The sequence below is a fragment of the Rana temporaria genome, chromosome 5 (genome assembly GCF_905171775.1).
Source record: "Rana temporaria chromosome 5, aRanTem1.1, whole genome shotgun sequence".
In the NCBI taxonomy this organism is placed as follows: Eukaryota; Metazoa; Chordata; class Amphibia; order Anura; family Ranidae; genus Rana; species Rana temporaria.
Genome location: NC_053493.1, coordinates 77,041,291 through 77,062,422, shown reverse-complemented (window position 1 = coordinate 77,062,422; position 21,132 = coordinate 77,041,291). Strand labels below are relative to the sequence as shown.

General features: G+C 39.9%; 1 protein-coding gene across 1 annotated transcript in view; it reads left to right on the top strand.

Moving 5' to 3' along the window:
• Window positions 1-21,132, top strand: part of DPP6 (dipeptidyl peptidase like 6) — a 1,751,424-nt gene that overhangs the window by 289,985 nt on the left and 1,440,307 nt on the right. The gene's annotated exons all lie outside the window — the stretch shown is intronic.

Sequence of the window (21,132 nt, the reverse complement as noted above, 5' to 3'; positions counted from 1 at the left end):
TTACTGATGGTCCTACCACAACCATGGTTTTTAATAGACATGGTGTAGCAGCACAATGTCACAATATGCAAGCATGATTACATGTTAAACCGACAGCATTTTACCCATTAGTTTTAGAGTGCTAATCTTCTCTATACCTCTCGGAGTGCTGCTGTACATGTCAAGACACATCAAAACAAATATTAATATCAATTAAAAATATCAAAACAATATAATTAGATCACTGGATTAAATTATTTTTTCCAATATCTGTACACAAAATATGACAAAAAGTTCTCAAAGAGAATTTGATGTGAGTGGGCTAATAAGTCCCGACCCACTTCTTCTCACCTTTCCCACCGCTTTTTTCTTCTGATAGAACCTTTACAAATACCTGGTGCCATTGGTGTGCGCAGCCTATTGCATTAGGGCGTGCACCCCAGAGCACAAACACATATGCGTGTATATCAGCAGAGCAGTGGACAGTGTCAGTAGAGCAGAGACTGGGCAGTGGATGGTGTACATTTTTTTTACAATATTATTATTTTTTTATTATTTTTTACAATATTATTTTTTACTATTTTTTTTTAGGAGCCCCTTGGGGGGACTTTGGTGAAATATCAAGGGTCTAAACAGAGAGAAAGGGACTGAGGACAAAGCTTCCCCAGTGCTTTTCTCTGAAGTCTCAGCTGCACTGGACAGTGAACGAATGGGAAATGTGCTTTGCTGAGCGGCTTCCTGTTCATTCACAAACAGAAGTGTAATAAACATCATTCACTATGTTCCAACTAATAATGTACACAGGAGTGATCAGTACAGATCACCAAGTGTGTTCATTCATGCATTTATCCTGAAACATCCCCTGCAGCAGCCAACAGGGGAGAGGAGGGAAGCAGGGGAGAGACAATGGATGCCAGGAAGCAGGGGGATTGGCACCACACAGGGTGATAAGTGTGTGCTTAGGCACACCCAGCACACCCTGTGTGCACACCTATGCCTGGTGCTTCCTGGATTAGGGCAGCATGTAACCTTTTTCTAGTGCTCGGTGCTCAGCCCTGAGTGGCCAGTCAGCAGGGCCAAACATTTTCTTGTAAAGGAGGCAACAATGTAATCAACCCTGCATATCCCTTCATTTCCTATTCTGGATTTGGAAAAGTAAGCATGTTTATACAAAGCAATTGGTATTCTCATCCTAATTTTCACAAGAATTCCTCTTTTAGAAAAATTTTAGATTTTTCAACACTTGCTGTCTCTACTACAATGGTCACCAGGATGAACAGAGGGGTAATTTATCCTACAGGGACACAGACAACAACACAAAAAATTGACAAGGGTTCAAATACGTCTCTTCTCCATCCATAAAAAAAAGTTGATATGATGCTGTTTTAGGTCAGTCCACTTTGCCCACATTATCACATCCAGCTCATTGCTCATGGTAGATGATCACACAAATCCTTCATCATTGGGACAAATCTATTAAAACGGTTTTAATAAAATTGTACCTATACATTTTATTGGATTGTGGTCTTTCATTATACTCTTTATTAAAAAAAAAAAAAGGTTTTGACTATACATATATTTAAACAAGGCTTGACCTCAAGCTGCAGAGAAGAGCAGAGGTGAGTACAAGTGGTAGGTGGACTAGTGAGAGACTAGAGTCCCTTTAATGGCATTTGTCACTTTAAGAAAAATTACACTATGAATTTATTATAAAAGATTTCCCTACTCCTGTATTGCCATGGTCTGTCTCTGTATTTTATAATGATTTCTTTGTGAAAATATTAATAAAAACTATTGGAACAGAAGAGATTTCCCTACATATTCCTAGCCTCACAGGGGGGGGGGGGGCGCAGACTACCACAACCACCTGTGGGGAAGATGCCCTTGTCCCCATCAACATGGGAACAAGGTGCTTTGGGCTGGGGGGGCAGAGCCCCCTGCCTTAAAGCACCCCCCATGTTGAGAGCATGTGGCCTGGTATGGTTCAGGAGGGGGGGCAGTCGCTCGTCCTCTCGCTTTCCTGACCTGCCAGGCTGCATGCTCCGATAAAGGGTCTGGTATGGATCTTGGGGGGGACCCCACACCATTTTTTTATTTTTGACGTGGTGTTCCCCTTTAAATCCATACCAGACTCGATGACAGCTGATAATTCACAGTTTGTTAAAGCGGGGGTTTACCCTAAAAATTTTTTATTTTTTCTAGCATGCCATCAAGCATACTAGCGCGATCTACAGTACGCCTTTATTTTATTTTTTGGCGCCGTACTCACAGTTTACTGCCGTAGTGAAGTTTCAGACTCCCCGCGGGGAATGGGCGTTCCTATGCACAGGGAAGATGATTGACGGCCGGCTATGGCGCGTCACGCTTCCCGAAGATAGCCGAAATAGGACTTGCCGTATAGCGCCGTGAAGAGGCAAGTCCTATTTCGGCTATCTTCGGGAAGCGTGACGCGCCATAGCCGGCCGTCAATCATCTTCCCTGTGCATAGGAACGCCCATTCCCCGCGGGGAGTCTGAAACTTCACTACAGGATTAAACTGTGAGTATGGTGCAAAAAAAAAAGAAAGGCATACTGTAGCTCGTGCTAGTATGCTTGATGGCATGCTAGAAACTTGTTTTTTAGGGTGAAACACCGCTTTAAAGAGAGAATTTTTTTTTGTTTTTTTTGTTTTTTGGCCTTCCTTGGATCAACTGTGGGTATAGGATTATGTATATGGAGGTTTCCATTGTGTGTGTGTGTCTATGTTTTTTTTCTCTGTGGGTTGAACTGGATGGACTTAATAAGCATACATCTATACAGGCAATATAACAGAAATCCCCAATATAACAAACATCTCCAAAATACATTTTATATATTATAAATAAGTACACTACAGGCACCATATGATAGCGACAAAATTTTAAATTTCCATGACACTGTTGTTTTTGATGCCCTTGGCCTGTTTGTTCTCTTTCGTACTTGCTGAGAGGCAGAACAGTCAGGAACCTTCCTCTCTGGTTTGATGTGTGCCCCCAGTGAAGCTACTACACACTGAGACTTGGAAGATGCACAGTTAAGGGTAGCAGGATGTGTTAATTAAATGTTATTGACTTTCCTGGATTTCACAGTTTGCCTAATAAACACATTTATTATAGAATTAGACGGCATTTAATTAGGTGGAAAGAAAATCTTACTTAGCACTACTCATTGCCTGTATATTCGGATATTAAATAAAATGTTAAAACTATTTGCAGTTGATAATTCCATTTTTGCAAAAATCTTGTGATAGTGATATGGAACTGGAAAGTACAGCCCTGGAGGTTATTTAAAAGGCCAATATGATGCAATAGATTGTAAAGGTAATAGTAAAGCTGTGTAAAATGTTATATTGTAGACTCATTATAAATAGGACCAAATTGACATCTCAGATATACAAGCCTGATCAGCTCATACATTATAAATTTTTATTCAACCAGGGGGTTGAGGCTGGGTTCACACATGATGCAGGGAGTCGAGTGCGTCCCTGTTCACCGTTTCAGGCAAAAATGCAGAACTTATTTGCACCTGAATTGGAACTTAAGGCGCACAGGACCCTTTCCAAATGCAGACCGTGGCCACCCCGGAGGTGAACCGGCTCCATTGCAAGCTGGGCACACTTTCCTGTCATACAAATTGGATGTGGAGGAAACCAACATCCAATTTTCATAAGTGTGAACCCAGCCTTAATGAAAGAAAATGTCTTGATTCCCCCAGCCACACATTCAATATGGATAAGGGAATCAATCTCGCTGAGTTATTGTATTTTGATAGTGGGGAGCTTTCCCCACCATCACAATACAATGATTAGTGTTGCCGGCTATAGCCAGCGTCACTGATCGCTAGGGACAACTGGTTGGATCAACTTGTGTACAATCAACCTGCCCATACATGGATTGAAATGTGGCCTGTCCCTGCTGAACAGCTTAAAGGATCACTAAAGGAATTTTATATGTTATACTTACCTCCACTGTGCAGCTCGTTTTGCACAGAGTGGCCCCAAACCTGGTTTTATGGGGTCCCTCGGCAGCTGTCTCGGCTCCCCCCGCAAGGACTTAACACCTTAATGCGAGCGAGCATGGTGTTGAGTGCTTGCGGGTGCGCTCCTGTGATACAGCCAGTGGCTATAGCCGCTCACTGTATCACCCGGCCCCGCCCCCAGCACGCCGTGTCAATGGATGTGATTGACAGCAGCGCAAGCTAATGGCTGCGCTGCTTTCAATCAACCAATGAATGAGCCAGGAAGACCGCCGAGAAGCCTGCTCGTTCACGGCCCGGGACTTTCGAGTGGTCAAGTAAGTAATCGGGGGGGCTGGGGGGACGCTAATACTCAGATATTTTTTCACCTTAATGCATAGAATGCATTAAGGTGAAAAAACATTTACTTTTACAACCCCTTTAATATCAATCCATGTATGGCCGGTTTAAGACATTGGTGGGACCACTGCCAAAAATGTATCCTGAGGACTAATCTTGATAAATATGTATGTGTCTTATACAATTTATCTGTCCATTTGCAAATAAAATATGTATAACACATATACAGCTAAAGAACTGTGCAAGTGCAGGAGAGACAACCAGTTTCAGTGTAAAGATATTTGGCATCAGGCTTTACAAGAAAAAGTATGTATGTAAAGGAGAACCACTCTTGTCCAGTATTTCAAAAGCATACAATATTATCAGAGTTTGTGAGAGGCGGAACCAAGGTGTCTGCAACCTTAATGAGTACTTAAACTGTAGAATGCCAAGGACTCTCTGTAGCTGATTTTTTCTCCATTACTGCTTTGCCATGCCTTTGTCTTTGTTGTGTCTCTGTGTGGAGGCAGCCATTTTGAAGCAGGGTTTGGTTTCTCAGGTCAGAGATGCCCCACTAATCACTGGTAATCCAATGACTGGTATGGTAATATTCTATATCTGCTTGTGGGACAGAATGCATATATCCACTAAATGAATAAAGCAGAAGCAGGAAGATTACTGTCTGTAGGTCTTAAGGTACAGTTTCCTCTCCAGCAAGGACACCAGTGAGCAGCACAGTATTGACATTACCAATTCTCACTTAAATTTTTTTGAGACTAGCAGGCAGAGGCATCTGTGCTTTACATGATTTCAAAGGGATATAGAGCTATTAGGCTAAAAGTACAGTATGGGAACTGTTTTTTTTTCCATATTGAATTTAAGGTACATTTTAGATTTTACAAGACAATTCAAGGTCTAAAAAAAAAACATTTTGAGATGTTTACTATAACATAGCAAATTTTTACTCTTTTAGAGTTCAGGCCTACCGTTAAACAGTTTCTGTGGCGTATTGCCGATTTAATATTAGAAAGCAAGCTCCTATAAACTCTTCCTGGATTTAATCAATTTTGTGATAACCTGTTGGTCTGAGTGAAGTCTGTAAAGGGTATTTGAGAAACACTACTGTCAATTATAGAGTGCACAATTGTGGATCACAGAAGGCAAAATAAGACTAGTAGTGCTCTCAACATAAACTAGTCAGAAAATGTTTTGTTAGTGCCTCTCTTAGCTCCTTGATTGCCTTAGGATCAGGAAGGAGGAATTCATTAAGTCTCCAATACCATGATCTCGGGAAAGCATGTAGCCCGCTAATCCAGATTTATGGGGGCATGATCAGACCATATGATATTATGGATTGTAGAGTCCTAGGTTAGGCCTTTAGATATGACATCCAAATCTAATATGACAGTCATAGACATTGTAATAATAGCTGAAGTAAGCACCCTGGGGTTACAGAAGGGTGGACCTGAATTTATTTTCAAAACTTTTTAAAGATGTACACTTTATAGAGACATGATATATTCTGTTATGTTAGCTAGCCTGTTTTAATTCATGTTAACTGATTTTAGAAAAATTCAGTACGATGCAATACTAAAAGGGGAAGCTCCGCTTGTTTGCTTCCTTCCACCTGGGCTCCCACATTTGGCGGAGCGGGTACCTGTCAAAACTAGGTACCTGCTCCTACTTCCCTGTAAGATCGCTGCAATCATTGTGCGACGATCTACAAAATTTCCGGACCCCTCTGCAATGTGTTCTAAGAGGCTTTGGGGAGGGAGGGGGTGGGGGTTCTGGGAAACTTACACTGTTAAAATCAGGTACTACCCATCCAAATGTGGTAGAGGAGGGGGTAAGGGCAGAAGTAAAGTTCCGCTTTAACATTGCAAGCAATAGTGGTCTGCATGCTGCTAGTGTAAGAGGAACCTAAAGGTGAACTCTCAGCGACTAGTATGGTATCAATGACTGTGACTTTTGAATCCTCTCACCTTACCAGGCAGAGAAATTATTAGAACGTGCCGTCAGTCATGGAGCTACTGGGGGGAATGCAAATTGGACTCTGTTGTGTATTTTATCTCATATGCTTTTTATAACACTATTTAGATAACAACAAAAATATATCATACATTTGAATTTGTCTTTGACTCATTTGACCTCCAGATTTACCAGTTATATAAATCATGGCTATTGCTTAAGAACTGAAAAGTGATAACATGATATTTTTGGACGCTTGGATGATATTGGGTCTCAATGGCAAGGTTTAGATATTACTTTTATCCCTTGAGATGCGGTCAACAATTTCAGGCAATCTTGTGTACACTTTGTCAAGCTGATACAGCACTTCTGTATGTCACTGTGTTGTAACAGTTTGACAGATATAGGTCGCTCATAAGATGAGTTTGTACAACATTTTCTATAACTTCGCTATCCTTGTAGGAAACAAGTCTAATGTTCTTTCTCCAAGGACCATGCAGGCAATATCTTTATCATTATCAACTAAGCTCATTCATTAATGCTAGTGACACTTTTTCTTGTGCCAGTCCTTTCTCCATAAATTCTAGATGAGGTTTATATCATAGTATAACCAATATGCACAGATATAAAAGGTTTGTCAATGGATAGGGAAATTTGCTATATTGAGTTTTCTGTCTCCCCTACCCCCAACTGAAAATGTGTGTTACAGTTGCTGGAGGTTTACTCTGCTAGAACCATGAGAATTTAAAAAATAAACCTGTCATGAGAAATACAAAGAAGCTCCTATTCCTGACCTCCTTCTGGAAATGCTGCTTACTAGCTGTCATAATCCTGACTTTTTTTTACTTCTTTGAGCTGCATAGTTGTTTTAGGTCGGTGACTCCAAAAGCATAGAAACAATCATTTGGTAAGCATAGTAGCCAGGTACCTTGTATTGCTTGAAGGAGATCGGCAATGGCATCACTTGTATAGCAATGAGGGATGAGTAAATCAGGAAAGGTTCAGTTTGCTGGATGTTCGATAAACCTGGGGTGAAATTTGTGAACTGAAGTCCATGGGCTCACCCTTTTTAAGGCTACAATTAAATCTTTTGTTGAAAAAGGCATGAATAGCTGGACACTGCAATGGGGGACATTTACCAATGCAAAACATGTGTTTTTTTTTAAAAAAAAAACACTGTTTAAAGGGTCCTCACATTTGGTGGGGTGGTACAGTGCCTTGAAAAAGTATTCATACCCCTTAAAATTTTCTACATTTTGTCATGTTACTACCAAAAACATTAATGTATTGTATTGGGATTTTATGTGATAGACCAGCACAACGTGGTACATAATTCTGAAGTGGAAAGAAAACAATAAAATCTGAAAAGTGTGGCTTGCATTTGTATTCAGCCACCTTTACTCTGTTACACCTAACTAAACTCTAGTTTAGGTCCCCCATCAAAATGGAAGGGAGCAATCCAGAAGTAGTATTGACAGAAGATGTTTCCTCTTTTCTCTTTTTTAGTGTAAGGGGTACTTATTGAGACCATTTATGTTGTTAGTTTGTATGTTGATTTTATGTTGTATTTATTGTACTGTTTGGAAAAAAAATAGTGGAACCAATTTCCTTCAGAAATCACCCAATTAGTAAATCGAGTCCACCTGTGTGTAATTTAATCTCAGTATTAATACAGCTGTTCTGTGAAGCCATCAGAGGTTTGTTAGAGAACATTAGCGAACAAACAGTATCATTAAGGCCAAGGAACACACCAGACAGGTCAGGGATACAATTGTGGCGAAGATTAAAGCAGGGTTAGGTTATAAAAAAATATCCCAAGCTTTGAACATCTCACAGAGCACTGTTCAATCCATCATCTGAAAATGGAAAGAGTATGGCACAACTACAAACCTACCAAGACATGGCCGTCCACCATAACTGACAGGTTGGGCAAGGAGAGCGTTAATCAAAGCAGCAGCCAGGAGGCCCATGGTAACTCTGGAGCAGCTGCAGAGATCCACAGCTCAGGTGGGGTAATCTGTCCACAGGGCAACTATAAGTTGTAATATATGTAGAGTAATACAGCGCTGGTCTCAATAATAATCTATGCTCACGCCCATAGGTGAGCATAGAAGCCAGACAATACAGATTAAAGGAATCAGAGAACTACAAATAGCACTGCAACAAGGAGTGTACTCAAACTGGTTGCATTACAACCCTGGGAGAATTTGGAGGTGAGGAGGTTTTGAACGTATGTGGTGTGACCTGGCTAAACACTATTGTGGAGGAATTCAGTAGCGGAGCAGTGGATACCTATCTGACATAGAAATACATGCGTATTTGATCTGTTTGTCTGGTAAGCAGATTATTTACCTGAGGTGGAGGTGCTTTTATTCAGCTATTTGACACCATTGTCTTGGACTTTTTTTCAACACAAATATTGGTGCTTCTGTGAAGAACGTAGATTATCTGTAGAAGTCACAGCTGGTTGCGGCTACATGGACTATTACTTCTTCTGTGCACTTATCTTCAGTTTTGTATATATTGCACGTTGAGCACTTTATTGTTGATTGTGTCTATATATGCATATTCATGGTATTTAGTGGTTGCCATTGAGATATGTTGACATCGACATAGACACATCTTATATTAGCAGCGCAGCTTTCACATTTATTACAACTATAAGTTGTGCACTCCACAAATCTGGCCTTTATGGAAGATGGCAGGAAGAAAGCCAATTAACTTTTTGGCCTAAAAGCAAAAGACTTTGTGTGGCAGGAAAACAAACACTGCACATCACCCTGAACACACCACCCCCATCGTAAAACATAATGGTGGCAGCATCATGTTGTGGGTATGCTTTTTTCAGCAGGGATAGGGAAGCTGGTCAGAGTTGTAGGGAAAATGGATGGAGCCAAATATAGGGCAATCTTAGAAGAAAAACTATTAGGCCCCATACACACGAGAGAATTTATCCGCGGATACGGTCCAGCGGACCGTTTCCACGGATAAATCCTCTCAAAGATTTCCGCAGATTTCTATGCGATGGAGTGTACACACCATCGCATTGAAATCCGCGCGGAAATCCTCTGGCGATGACGTGTCGCGCCGTCGCTGCGATTATGACGCGGCGACGGGCGCGACGCTGTCATATAAGGAATTCCACGCATGCGTCAAATCATTATGACGCGTGCGGGGAATCCCTTTGGACGGATGGATCCGGTGAGTCTGTACAGACGAGCGGATCCATCCGTTGGGATGGATTCCAGCAGATGGATTTGTTGTGCATGTCAGCAAATATCCGATCTGCTGGAATCCATCCCAGGGGAGATTTATCCGCGGAAAAAGATCTGCTGGCGTGTACACACCATAGGATCTATCTGCAGAAACCCATTTGCTGGGATTTATCTGCGGATGGATTCTATCGTGTGTATGGGGCCTTAGACACTGGGGCAGGGGTTCACCTTCCAGCAGGACGACAACCCTAAACATATAGCCAGATCTACAATGGAATGGTTTAGATCAAAGCATATTCATGTGCTAGAATGGCCCAGTCAAAGTCCAGACCTAAATTCAATTGAGAATCTGTGGCAAGACTTGGAAATAGCTTTTAACATCCAATCTGACAGAGCTTGAGCTATTTTGCAAAGAAGAATGGGCAAAATTATACTAGATATGCAAAGCTGGTAGAGACATCCCCAAAAAGACTTGCAGCTGTAATTGCAGCCGAAGGTGGTTCTACAAAGTATTTACTCAGGGGGGCTGAATACAAATGCCCCCCATACTTTTCACAATTTATTTGTAAAACATTTTGAAAACCATTATCATTTTCCTCCCACTTCACAATTATGTGACATTTTGTGTTGGTCTATCACATAAGATCCCAATAAAATACATTTATATTTTGGTTGTAACATGACAAAATGTGGAAAATGTTAAGGGGTATGAATACTTTTTCACAGCACTGTATACAGGCTCTTTCCTGCTCCCTATTATTCAAAGACTCAGTAATGTGAATTCAGTCCTCTATTACACTCATATAGTTATATCTGGTTTTGAACTCGGCTTTAGTCCACAACATTTTTGGACAATAAAGGTTTGATTTGTATAGGAGGCTTCTGAGGAGGTACATGGTTTCTATCAGAACAGCCAAAATGTAACCTCAAGTCTCACCTCAATGTTATATCTCAAAATATGCAGATTCTGTATTAGAATTTATAATGTGATCTACTCTATAACCAAGGTTAACCTTCCCAAATTGCCTGAAACTGCTTTATTTAAAAAAGGTTATAGGGAATTTCTAAGCATTCAAACTGATTGGCGTTGTACATAATAATGCCGGCAAGAATAACGATAGCAGAAATCATGAAAAAAAAAAATATTTTTATCAAACATTCGTTAAATTTAATAATGGTTTGACAAAATGTGGGATCCGTAGATACAATATTAATTTTTGTATTTATTTCCTTTTTTCTTGGTTAATACTTCTATTTACACCTATGTTTATCTCTTCTTTTTCTTTCTTTCCTTCTTACTTTTCTTAGGCTGATCCTTGTCTGGACTTAAAGGGGACCAGATGATTTATGTTCTTTTTTTATTATTATTAATTTAGAGGTCAAAATAACATAGGCTATCTACATATCTGGGATAGCATGAAAATGATAGAAAATTCAGTGTATGATGTAGATGGTGTTATGTAATTCCTGCAAATGTAGTATTGTATAGGACATGATGCTTTGTGGGATATTTCTCAATCTTTATTTTTGACATGCAAAAGTTGTATGGATGTAACTGTCTTATTATATGCAAAACTATTAAAAAGATTGCAATTACAAAATACCATTTAATACAGAGAGCGTCATTAATGCTTTGGGGAATGGCTTAAAGCTGCTCATGGAGTAACAAAGCAGTACAATTTAACCTTTTAAAAGTGATTGGTTTGTTTATAAATGGTGATGGAGGATCTGTCATTTAGCAGCAGTGGCACTTGTGGTAGTGTGGCTACAGTGCTACCGCTCCCAAATGACAGATCTCCAAACAGCAATTGGATTGGGTTCTGTTATTTTATGAGAGTAGTTCTACCACTGCTACATGACAGATCCCAGGCTGGCTGTTGTTATAAAAACATGGAACATGGGTGATGACATTGACCAAATATGGTTATGATCATATTTGATCAATGATGTCACCCAGGACCTCTGCCTGCTTTATTTACATACAGCAGCTGCCTGGGGAATCTGTTATTTGTTGATGGGAGTGTAAAGGGTCATCATCATCAGTTATGGCAGGTTAAAGTAACAGCCAAGAATCTACATCGCTGGACAACATAATTACATTTTTTAATGGTGTAGCTGTTTTTGTTTACTTAAAAACTTTTTTTAATTTATAAAGCTTACAAAAATTAAAAGGTGGCTAGCCCAGAGGTATGCAACCATGACCCTCCAGCTTTTTTGAGACTACAAGTCCCATGAGACATTGGAAAAAGGAATCACCGCTCCGGGTGGATGTCTGGAATTAAAGTTCTACTCAAGATGGAAACAGAAGGTGCAGGCTAGGCATATAGCAATTAGGTAAGGGAAAGTTCTGGACAGCCACACTCAAAATAAATGTCTTTAGTGTAGAAAAGATGATAATCCAAAAATACAAGAAACAGCAAACAGCGGAACACAGGAGCTGACGCATTTCACACTTTCAACAGTGCTTATTCATAGCTAAAGAACCACAAACATTAACTGCAATATATACACTGATCCATGAGACATTGCAAGACCCTGACAATTACAGGCATGACTCCTAGAGGCAAAGGCATGATGGGCTTTGTAGTTTTAACACAGCTGGAGTGCCAAGGTTGCCTACCCCTGGGCTAGCCTGTAATTATGGCAACAAGAGGTACTTGTGTACAGAATTGATCCAGAAATTTAGTTTTCCTCTCACATGACCTGATCACTGCTTTTCTCAGCAGTATTTATCTTATGACAACACTGAAACTAATCAAGGCCAGTAACTCGCATCAATAAATCATGTTTCACAGTTCTGCTTGTTCTAAGCACACAACATGTCTTGTTGCTTTCATCAGCCATCACTTGTTTTTGCAATGTTTTATGAAATTAGTGTTTTCTACTCTATGCCTGTTCAGTGGAAGATGTCTTCAGTGTAGCTACCCCAGACCACTCCTATTAGGCTTTTTAGACTGTGATGATACTTCTGCTTAGAGCTTCCTTTTCTGGTGTAACCCAGTTTGACTGAGGGAATCCTCTGCTTTTCATGGGGTCTCCAAGGCTGGGTTTTAGCCTCTAACATTGATGGAAGCCAATCTTAGAAATAATTTGCTGTGTAAGGCTGTACTGACCCTCTTGAGAAGGAATATCAGCTCCAAGTGAAGATGGCCTTTAAGCTGCTCTTGTAACATGGAACTTACTTTTTCTGGTGTAACACAGTTTGACCGTGGGAACCCTCTGCTTTTCATGGGGTCTCCAAGGCTGGGTTTTAGGCTATAACCTAGGTGGAAGTCAATCTTAGTAATCATTTGAAGTGTTAGGCTGTACTGACCCTCCTGAGAACGAATCGCAGCTTCAAGCAAAGATGGACTTCAAGTTGCTCTTTAAACAGGTGATCGGCAAAGATAGGCAAGGCACTCCTCCAGTTGTTGCTCTAATAAAGGAGTTTTTCTCTTATGGTAAAATTCCCATTTAGATAAACACCTGTTTGTTTTATAGCCTATTTTTTTTCATATTTCCTTCTTCTAGAGCTACAATTAATTAATAAACCAGAAATCACTGCAGGTCACACCACTGAAGCTTTTTTATTTGTACATGTTACAGTCGGTATACATACTTATTAGCCTTAATATACAGTGTTAAGTAGTTTGGTCTGTTTTCCTTCCACTTATTCTATCTGCTGATAATGCCATAGAGGTGGCAGTACGGTGAGTCATATTGCAGTAATAACAGGACTCTGTGCAGAAAATCAAATATATTATCCCTAATACAAAGTGCTGTATAAAGCATGGCTGTGTCACAGGAATACTTAAGTCAAGCAGTATGCAGTGGATGCCAGGATTAGATTGCACTAACATATTCTATTCAATTTGTAATGATTCTGTTTCCATTTGCTTTGCAAAATTGTACTTCCAAAATTCAATTTAGCTCTGTGTACTTACTAGAACCAGGATTCTAGTGCTGCTCCACTTCCTATTGTAACAAAACAACAGTGTAAATTATATTGTGGGTCAGTGGGAGAATGGATGTATCTTTGTATACTTCACTTCATTTGCAGTTCATTTAATTATTGTAATGTAACTCATTCCATTCTAAGAACCTCACTGAGAGCCATGTGTAGCTAAAACCGTAACATAACTTGTTGCAATCTATAGATTGTTCCCATCAACCTAAGTACCACATTCCTGTGTTTGAATTTTCTTGTGAATCTGATCCAAGAAAAAAAAACCTTTTTGTCTATAATAAAAGAGAAAGTTATCCCTTTTTTGCTGAGATGTCTATATCCAATATTATAATAGCCAGAGTGGACTCTAAAGTTGTACAGGAGTCATATACTGAACTGCAGTTTTGGTACTCTCTATAGCTAGGAAAGTTGGTACAGTAAAAGCATTGCTAGTAATATCGCCATAAAATATACATGATTAATTGGTTTGTTATGTTTAATATAATTTTAGCCTAAAATGGGCCAATATTAATATAAAAAATCTAATGTTATTAGCCCCAAATGCATGCTTATAGAATACAAGGCTGTCCAGAGAAAGAACTTACATTGAATCAGTTATTCTCAATGCCAAAATTTTAGCATGGCTGAAATTAGTGTTTAGTGTTTGACAGGTTGTCCTGATACTTTGGCCTCCAAAAAAGTAAATACAGGGTTTTGAGTTTGCAACATGAGTTAAGTTAAGGTTAGTGTTAGGGTAAAATGTTAAGAGTTAAGATTAAGGGTCAAGGTTAGAATATATGAGGTTGAGTATTAGGTTTAGTTTGGGGTTCCGTTTTAAGTGATAAGGATTACATGTTAAGTATAAGACGGGGAGTTAATTGTCAAAGACTAGGGGTTAGTGTAATGTTTAGGGTTTGCATGAATAACACTGGCCACTGTAGAGTAACACTGGCCAATGGCCAGTAGATATATATGATTATTCCTACGAAAATTCTTAACTGTAAATAAGGTAACTTAATGAATGGTACTTCAAAATTGTATTTGGACTTGACTAAACAAAATCACATTTACTGATAGAAATTTGTTTGTTTGAGAAAAATGTTTTATCCTGCTCCTTTGAATTTTCTCATCACTGTGGTCAAAATCAAACGTCAATTTGATCCTATTAATGAATAGAAAATTGAATGAACATTTTCCATTAGAATTTTACTAGTGTATGGCCAGCTCTATTAATTATAGTGTTTAGGGTTAGCATTAAAGTGGAACTTCACCCTTATAAAAAAAAATGACAACAAAGGCACCTGAGTCAATGGGCGAATCTGACAAGAGCCAATGGGTGATCTCGAATAGGGTAATACTCTGTTTGCAAGTTTTACCCAAAATCACAAGATTGTTTGAATTTGGAACAGGCATGGTCCTGGATCGGTATAGAAAAAAAGAAGGGGAAAAAAACGCGCTGTCTACACGTAACAAACAATAGCAGCCAGCACAACAAAGGATCAATCTGCGTGTGAATAAACAAAGTGGTAAAGTGCAGCGCTAAATATGATAAATGTGAACACCTACTACTCAAACATGTATTGATAGCAGAGGGTCACTGTGGTGCATACAACAAATATACAACATAAATCAAATATTGTCATTCAATAAAATATATAGTGAACAGTGACACATTTACATATGACAAAACGTGCTAGTGCATAGTTTTTATATAGTCCATAAAGTGTTTCCATTGGATGAAGTGACTCTCCAAGGTGAGTAATAATAAAACAATTGTCTGTAGGTACTCCACCACCGATAAAAAAGAGAGGCTTACCATATATGTTGTACCTAACTAGGCATACGCTTAATTAGTCAACAGAGCTTGTGGTGTAGCACACCCAGGGGAGGAAAGTATATCAGCATACACAGCTTCCAATGTAGACATATGAGGCGGAAGACCGTCACAATATTATTGCCAGTAGGGTTCATTCGAGGATGCAGTGACACAAACTCAAAGGCAATTCATCCAAATAATAAATTGGTAGAAGGAGAGAAAATAGGCCACATAGTGTGATACCATTTCAACAAGAAACATTTATTGTATTAGTAAAAAATGGACACTCACATTTGAGAAGATATTAAAAGCATGTAGATAAAATCAAATGACGCAGAGCCCGTCCCTGGATCGCAGCTCGGCCAGGATGGCATAGCAGAATTACAAAAATCAGCAAAGAGTAGAGGATCGTCATTCCCAACCTGTCTTGCACCAAGGGATGTAGTAAAGTCGACGCCTACCTAGTGGATTTTTTCTGTGTCCCGAATCTTTTGATGAGACTTCCCAAAAGTGATTTGCCATTTCAGCCTGTGGATCTGTAAATGCCACAATTGTCTTCTTCTAAACATAAGATATATATTTTTTTTTAGAACAAATGCGGTTTATCATTCAGTTCACTTTTTTATTTGTCATATCATTTAATTTCTATGTTGAGGGGCCCCCGAACTTCAAGTGCCCCAGGCCCTCCAAGGTCTAAATGTGGCACTGCCTCCTGGAACATGTGACAGGGACACCTGTGAGGCCAGGGTTACATCACCATTGCCTCACTCAACCAGGAGATGGAAAAATAGTAATTGTGTAAGTAATAAAAGTTTGGTTAACTAATGAATGTAAGATTGTAAGGTGATCTCATATCAGCTTGCAGAAATGAAAGGGGCAAAGGTTAATTTTAAGTGCTGGGTGTCAGAGTTCCATAGTTTTTTATGCATTTTCTCTCTCTCTCTCTTTAGATATACTGTATATATATATATATATATATATATATATATATATATATATGGAGAGAGAGAGAGAAAGGTTTTGCTTATTATCATACCTTCTCCGGTAAACAGACCTAATTACCCTGTGCTCAAAATTAATGTTCGAAATGTGTAAAGTTGTAATAACGTTTGACAAAAGCATAATAATGTGGAAGGATTTGACGTATGAAACATGGCAGAAAGAAGATATTTCACACTATGAGATATGTCATCTTGGCCCCTCCACAAAACTCTGCACAAGGATGCAGAAAAGCTACATGATTATGATCTAGCACAGGGACTGTAATATTCTTGTTATTGCAAAACAGAAACAAAAGGTCAGATTTAATCAGTGTTCTGAGGCGATGGCAATCAGAGTCTTAGCTGTACGCTCACTTATAAAAACACACAAGATATTCTGCAGTAACAACACAAGCACACTTGGTAAAATATGGTAAGCCTTGTAATTGGTGTATGCCAGTGCCATTTATACCTTCAAAACTATTCATCATGTGTTTCTACACAAAGGCTAACAGCAATTCGTAGTGTGCAGAAACACATTAAATAAACAATTGCCTCTTATTATGGTGTCTGATCAAAAACTGATTACAAATTAAGTCTGATTGGTTGCTATGGGTAACCATTTTTCACATCACTGCTGTTCCTTGTCCTGCCTTAATATTGTTTGCCTTTCAGCACAGGGGAAAAAAAGACAGCACCCTGTAATAAAAAACAAAACAAAAAAACAATACAAAAAAAAGTCTACCATATTTGCCGGCGTATAAGACGACCCCCTAATTTTCCAGCTAAAAGGTTGGTTTTGGGATATACTCGCCAGATAAGACTACCCCCCTTCCGAATAGTGGCAATTACATGCCTCACCTCACTGTGCCAATTACATGCCTCACCTCACTGTGCCAATTACATGCCTCACCTCACTGTGCCAATTACATGCCTCACCTCACTGTGCCAATTACATGCCTCACCTCACTGTGCCCATTACATGCCTCACCTCACTGTGCCAATTACACGCCTCACCTCACTGTGCCCATTACATGCCTCACTTTGCCGATCTCCATAACTTATCCCTTGCCATGCAGAGTCAGACTGTGGGCATCCATTGTTCAAAAGCCGCACCTCCTCCTTTTCCTGTTCCGTGATAGGTGGAACACTCAGTTTCCCAGCAGAGCCTGTGTTCAGTGTTTGGCCTATCACGGAAGTCCTCTCGTCCGAGGCCGAGGATGAGAGGACCTCCGTAATAGGTGGAACACTAAACACAGGCTCTGCTGGGAAACGGAGTGTTCTGCCTATCATGGAACAGGAATAGGAGGAGGCGTGGCTTTTGAACAATAGACTGACTCTGCATACAGGTATAATACCCGGCGTATGGTGTCTGATTACAAATTAAGTCTGATTGGTTGCTATGGGTAACCATTTTTCACATCATTGCTGTTCCTTGTCCTGCCTTAATATTGTGTGCCTTTCAGCACAGGAAAAAAAAGACAGCACCCTGTAATAAAAAACAAAACAAAAACAATACAAAAAAAAGTCTACCATATTTGCCGGCGTATAAGGCGACTGGGTGTATAAAACGACCCCCTAATTTTCCAGCTGAAAGGTTGGTTTTGGGATATACTCGCCAGATAAGACTACCCCCCTTCCAACTAGTGGCAATTACATGCCTCACCGCAGTGTGCCAAGTACATGCCTCACCTCACTGTGCCAATTACATGCCTCACCTCACTGTGCCAATAACATGTGTTCAGTGTTCCGCCTATCATGGAGGTCCTCTCGTCCGGGGCCGAGGATGAGAGGACCTCCGTGATAGGCGGAACACTGAACGCAGGCTCTGCTGGGAAACTGGGGCAAATTCCCTTGCAAAGGCCTATTCGCCTTTAGTAAATCAACCCCAGTGTGTAATGCTGCGTACACACAATCGGATTTTCCAATGGAAAAACCTTGGATGGCTTGGCTTGCATACACTCGGTCACACAAAAGTTCTCTGAACTTTCGTCCTTCAAGAGCGTGGTGACAAATGTACAACACTATGACGAGCCAAGAAAGTTCAATACTTCCAAGCATGCATCGAATTGTTTCTTTTGTTGGCGGAAATTCTGACAGCAAAAGTCTGATGGCGCATACACACGGTTGGAATTTCCATTCAGAACTCACATCGGGGCATTAGAGTATCTCAACCCAAAGATAAATATTGCTGCTACCAGCATTTAGATGTGGTGACTGCATTTCTTCCCCCCCTTTATTTTCACCTGGTGATCCTAAAAATAACACTCTTCCTCAATGCTCACTTGCAAGTGCATCTATTTAGGAGCCATGGTTGTTATGAAGGCTACTCTTCTGATTTGGTCTATTTGGCATATATTCCCCTCTTCATCGCAAATTATGTCTGAAAAAGAGGAATTAGTCGTTTACAGAAGACCGCTTAAAACAATAATGCCTAAATAAAGATGGTGATCCCTGCAAGAGTTAATACATTTTTTGGTGAATGTCACGCTTTCACTAGCTGCAGAATCGCCAAGGTTTTCACAATATGCACTGCACATTATTCAGCATACAACGCACCTAAAGCAGTATTAAACAAAGCAAAGAATGCTTTTAAAAACAGACCCCATACAGGTTTATGCCATAATGTGCTAGTATGCGCCACATACTAGCATACTATAAAGTGCTTCAACACTTATGGTGACAACTGTGCTCCATAAGGAAGGCAGGATGCCACTTGACCGACCCAATGCTCACTTTGGTGTATACCCTCAGCAGTGCTGCTCCACCAGCCACTCCACTGACTAATTTCTCCCCACCCACCGAGGCTTACTCATAGATGTGTAGAGTCACACCTCTATGACTAAGCCTGGGTTGGCGTGGCTGGTGGGGCAGTGCTGGCTGGCGCCATAATGAGCATGGGGTCGGTTGAGTGGCCTCCTGCTTTCTTCAAGCTGACACTCCTGGATTAGTGTAATCAGAAGCATGTTCCCTCATTCTGAATACCAGGAAACGTCCATATATATAGCATCAAGCGGCACTACATGTCTTTTCAGGTCACAACGCTTCTCCACATAGTTACAGTGCAGTGAGTGAATGCAGTCCCCCTAGGAAAGGAAGTAAAAATAAAAAAATGCATGAAAAAAAAAACTTCTGCTTATGAGTGGCACAGTAGTCTGCGCTCTTTCTAAGTTTTGTTTTTGGATTTTGTTATACTTTATGGTTTATCTTGGAAAGTACTATGAAATCACTGAATCATTTTTGTAGTATTTGGGTGTTTTTGTTTAAATTACAGTGGTTTTTATTTGCGGATTTTCTACACTTTGTTTTCAGCTATCAACTGTGCCCCCTTGTCATGTACAGAGTGAAAAAAAAAGCCAGTTTGAGTGATGCATTACCATAGCACACTTGGTGCCTAGTGATTAGATAATAGCAAGCATGGGGCCACGTATTCCATCTGTATTCAGCACACTCCCCAACGATCACAGCGCACAACTCAATTCCTGCACATAACTCTTCTGTAGGCATCCTCTGCTGCTCTCACAGAAACATCTTAACACGCCATCTATATTCATCATATGCTTCAGCTTTGGTTGATCACACATAGGAGGTGGCACCTATTTTAGCAATGTTAAACAGCAACTAAATGCAGGTATACTGTTTTTCTTTGCAATACATTTTTTGTTTATTTTATTTTTTTATTTTATTTTATATTTATTTTAAGGCTAATAATAATACTTGGATAAAAAAATGTTTTGCCATGTTACAACCAAAAACGTAAATGTATTTTATTGGCATTTTATGGGATAGACCAACACAAAGTGGTACAAAATTGTGAAGTAGAAAGAAAATGATAAATGGGTTTAATTTTTTTTTACAAATAAATATCTGAAAAATATAATGTGCCTTTGTATTCAGCCCCCTTTACTCTGATTCCCTTAACTAAAATCTAGTGGAACCAATTGCCTTCACAAGTAACTTAGTAAATAAAGTCCACCTAGGTGTAATTTTATTTCAGTATAAATACAGCTGTTCTGTGAAGCCCTCAGAGGTTTGTAATGCCTCCTACACACGGCCAGACTTTCCGGGAAAAAAAGTCAGACAGGCTTTTTTTCTCGGAAAGTCCGGCCGTGTGTAGCCTTTGACTTTTTTGTTGGAAGTCCGACGGACCTTAGATTTTTCCATCGGACTTCCAACGGACTCACAACGGACTTCTGCATGGTCAAAAGTCCGACCGTGTGTACAAGGCATTAGAGAACCTTAGTGAACAAACAGCATCATGAAAGCCAAGGAACACATCAGACAGGTCAGGGATAAAGTTGTGGAGAAGTTTAGAGCAGGGTTAGGTTATAAAAAAATATCCCAAGCTTTAAACATCTCCTGGAGCACTGTTCAATCCATCATCTAAAAATGGAAAGAGTATGGCACAACTGCAAACCTACCAAGAAGACATGGTAGCCCACCTAAACTAACAGACCAGGCAAGGAGAGCAATAATCAGAGAAGCAGCCAAGTGTCTGCAAAAGACTTGGGACTGGGGTGGAGGTTCATCTTCCAGCAGGAACCTATACATACAGCCAGAGCTACAATGGAATGGTTTAGATCAAAGCATATTCATGTGTTAGAATGGCCCATTCACAGTCCAGACCTAAATCCAATTAAGAATCTGCAGCAAGAAAATTGCTGTTAAGAGACACTCTTCTTTGCAAAGAAGAATTGGCAAAAATGTCACTCTCTAGGTGCAAAGCTGGTAGAGACATCCCCAAAAAGACTTGCAGCTGTAATTGCAGTGAAAGGTGGTTCGATAAAAGTATTGACCCAGGGGGGGCTGAATACAAATGCACACCACACTTTTCATATTTATTTGTAAAAAATGGTTAAAACCATTCATCATTTTTCTTTCACTTCACAATTATGCGCCACTTTGTGTTGGTCTATCACATAAAATCCCAATAAAATA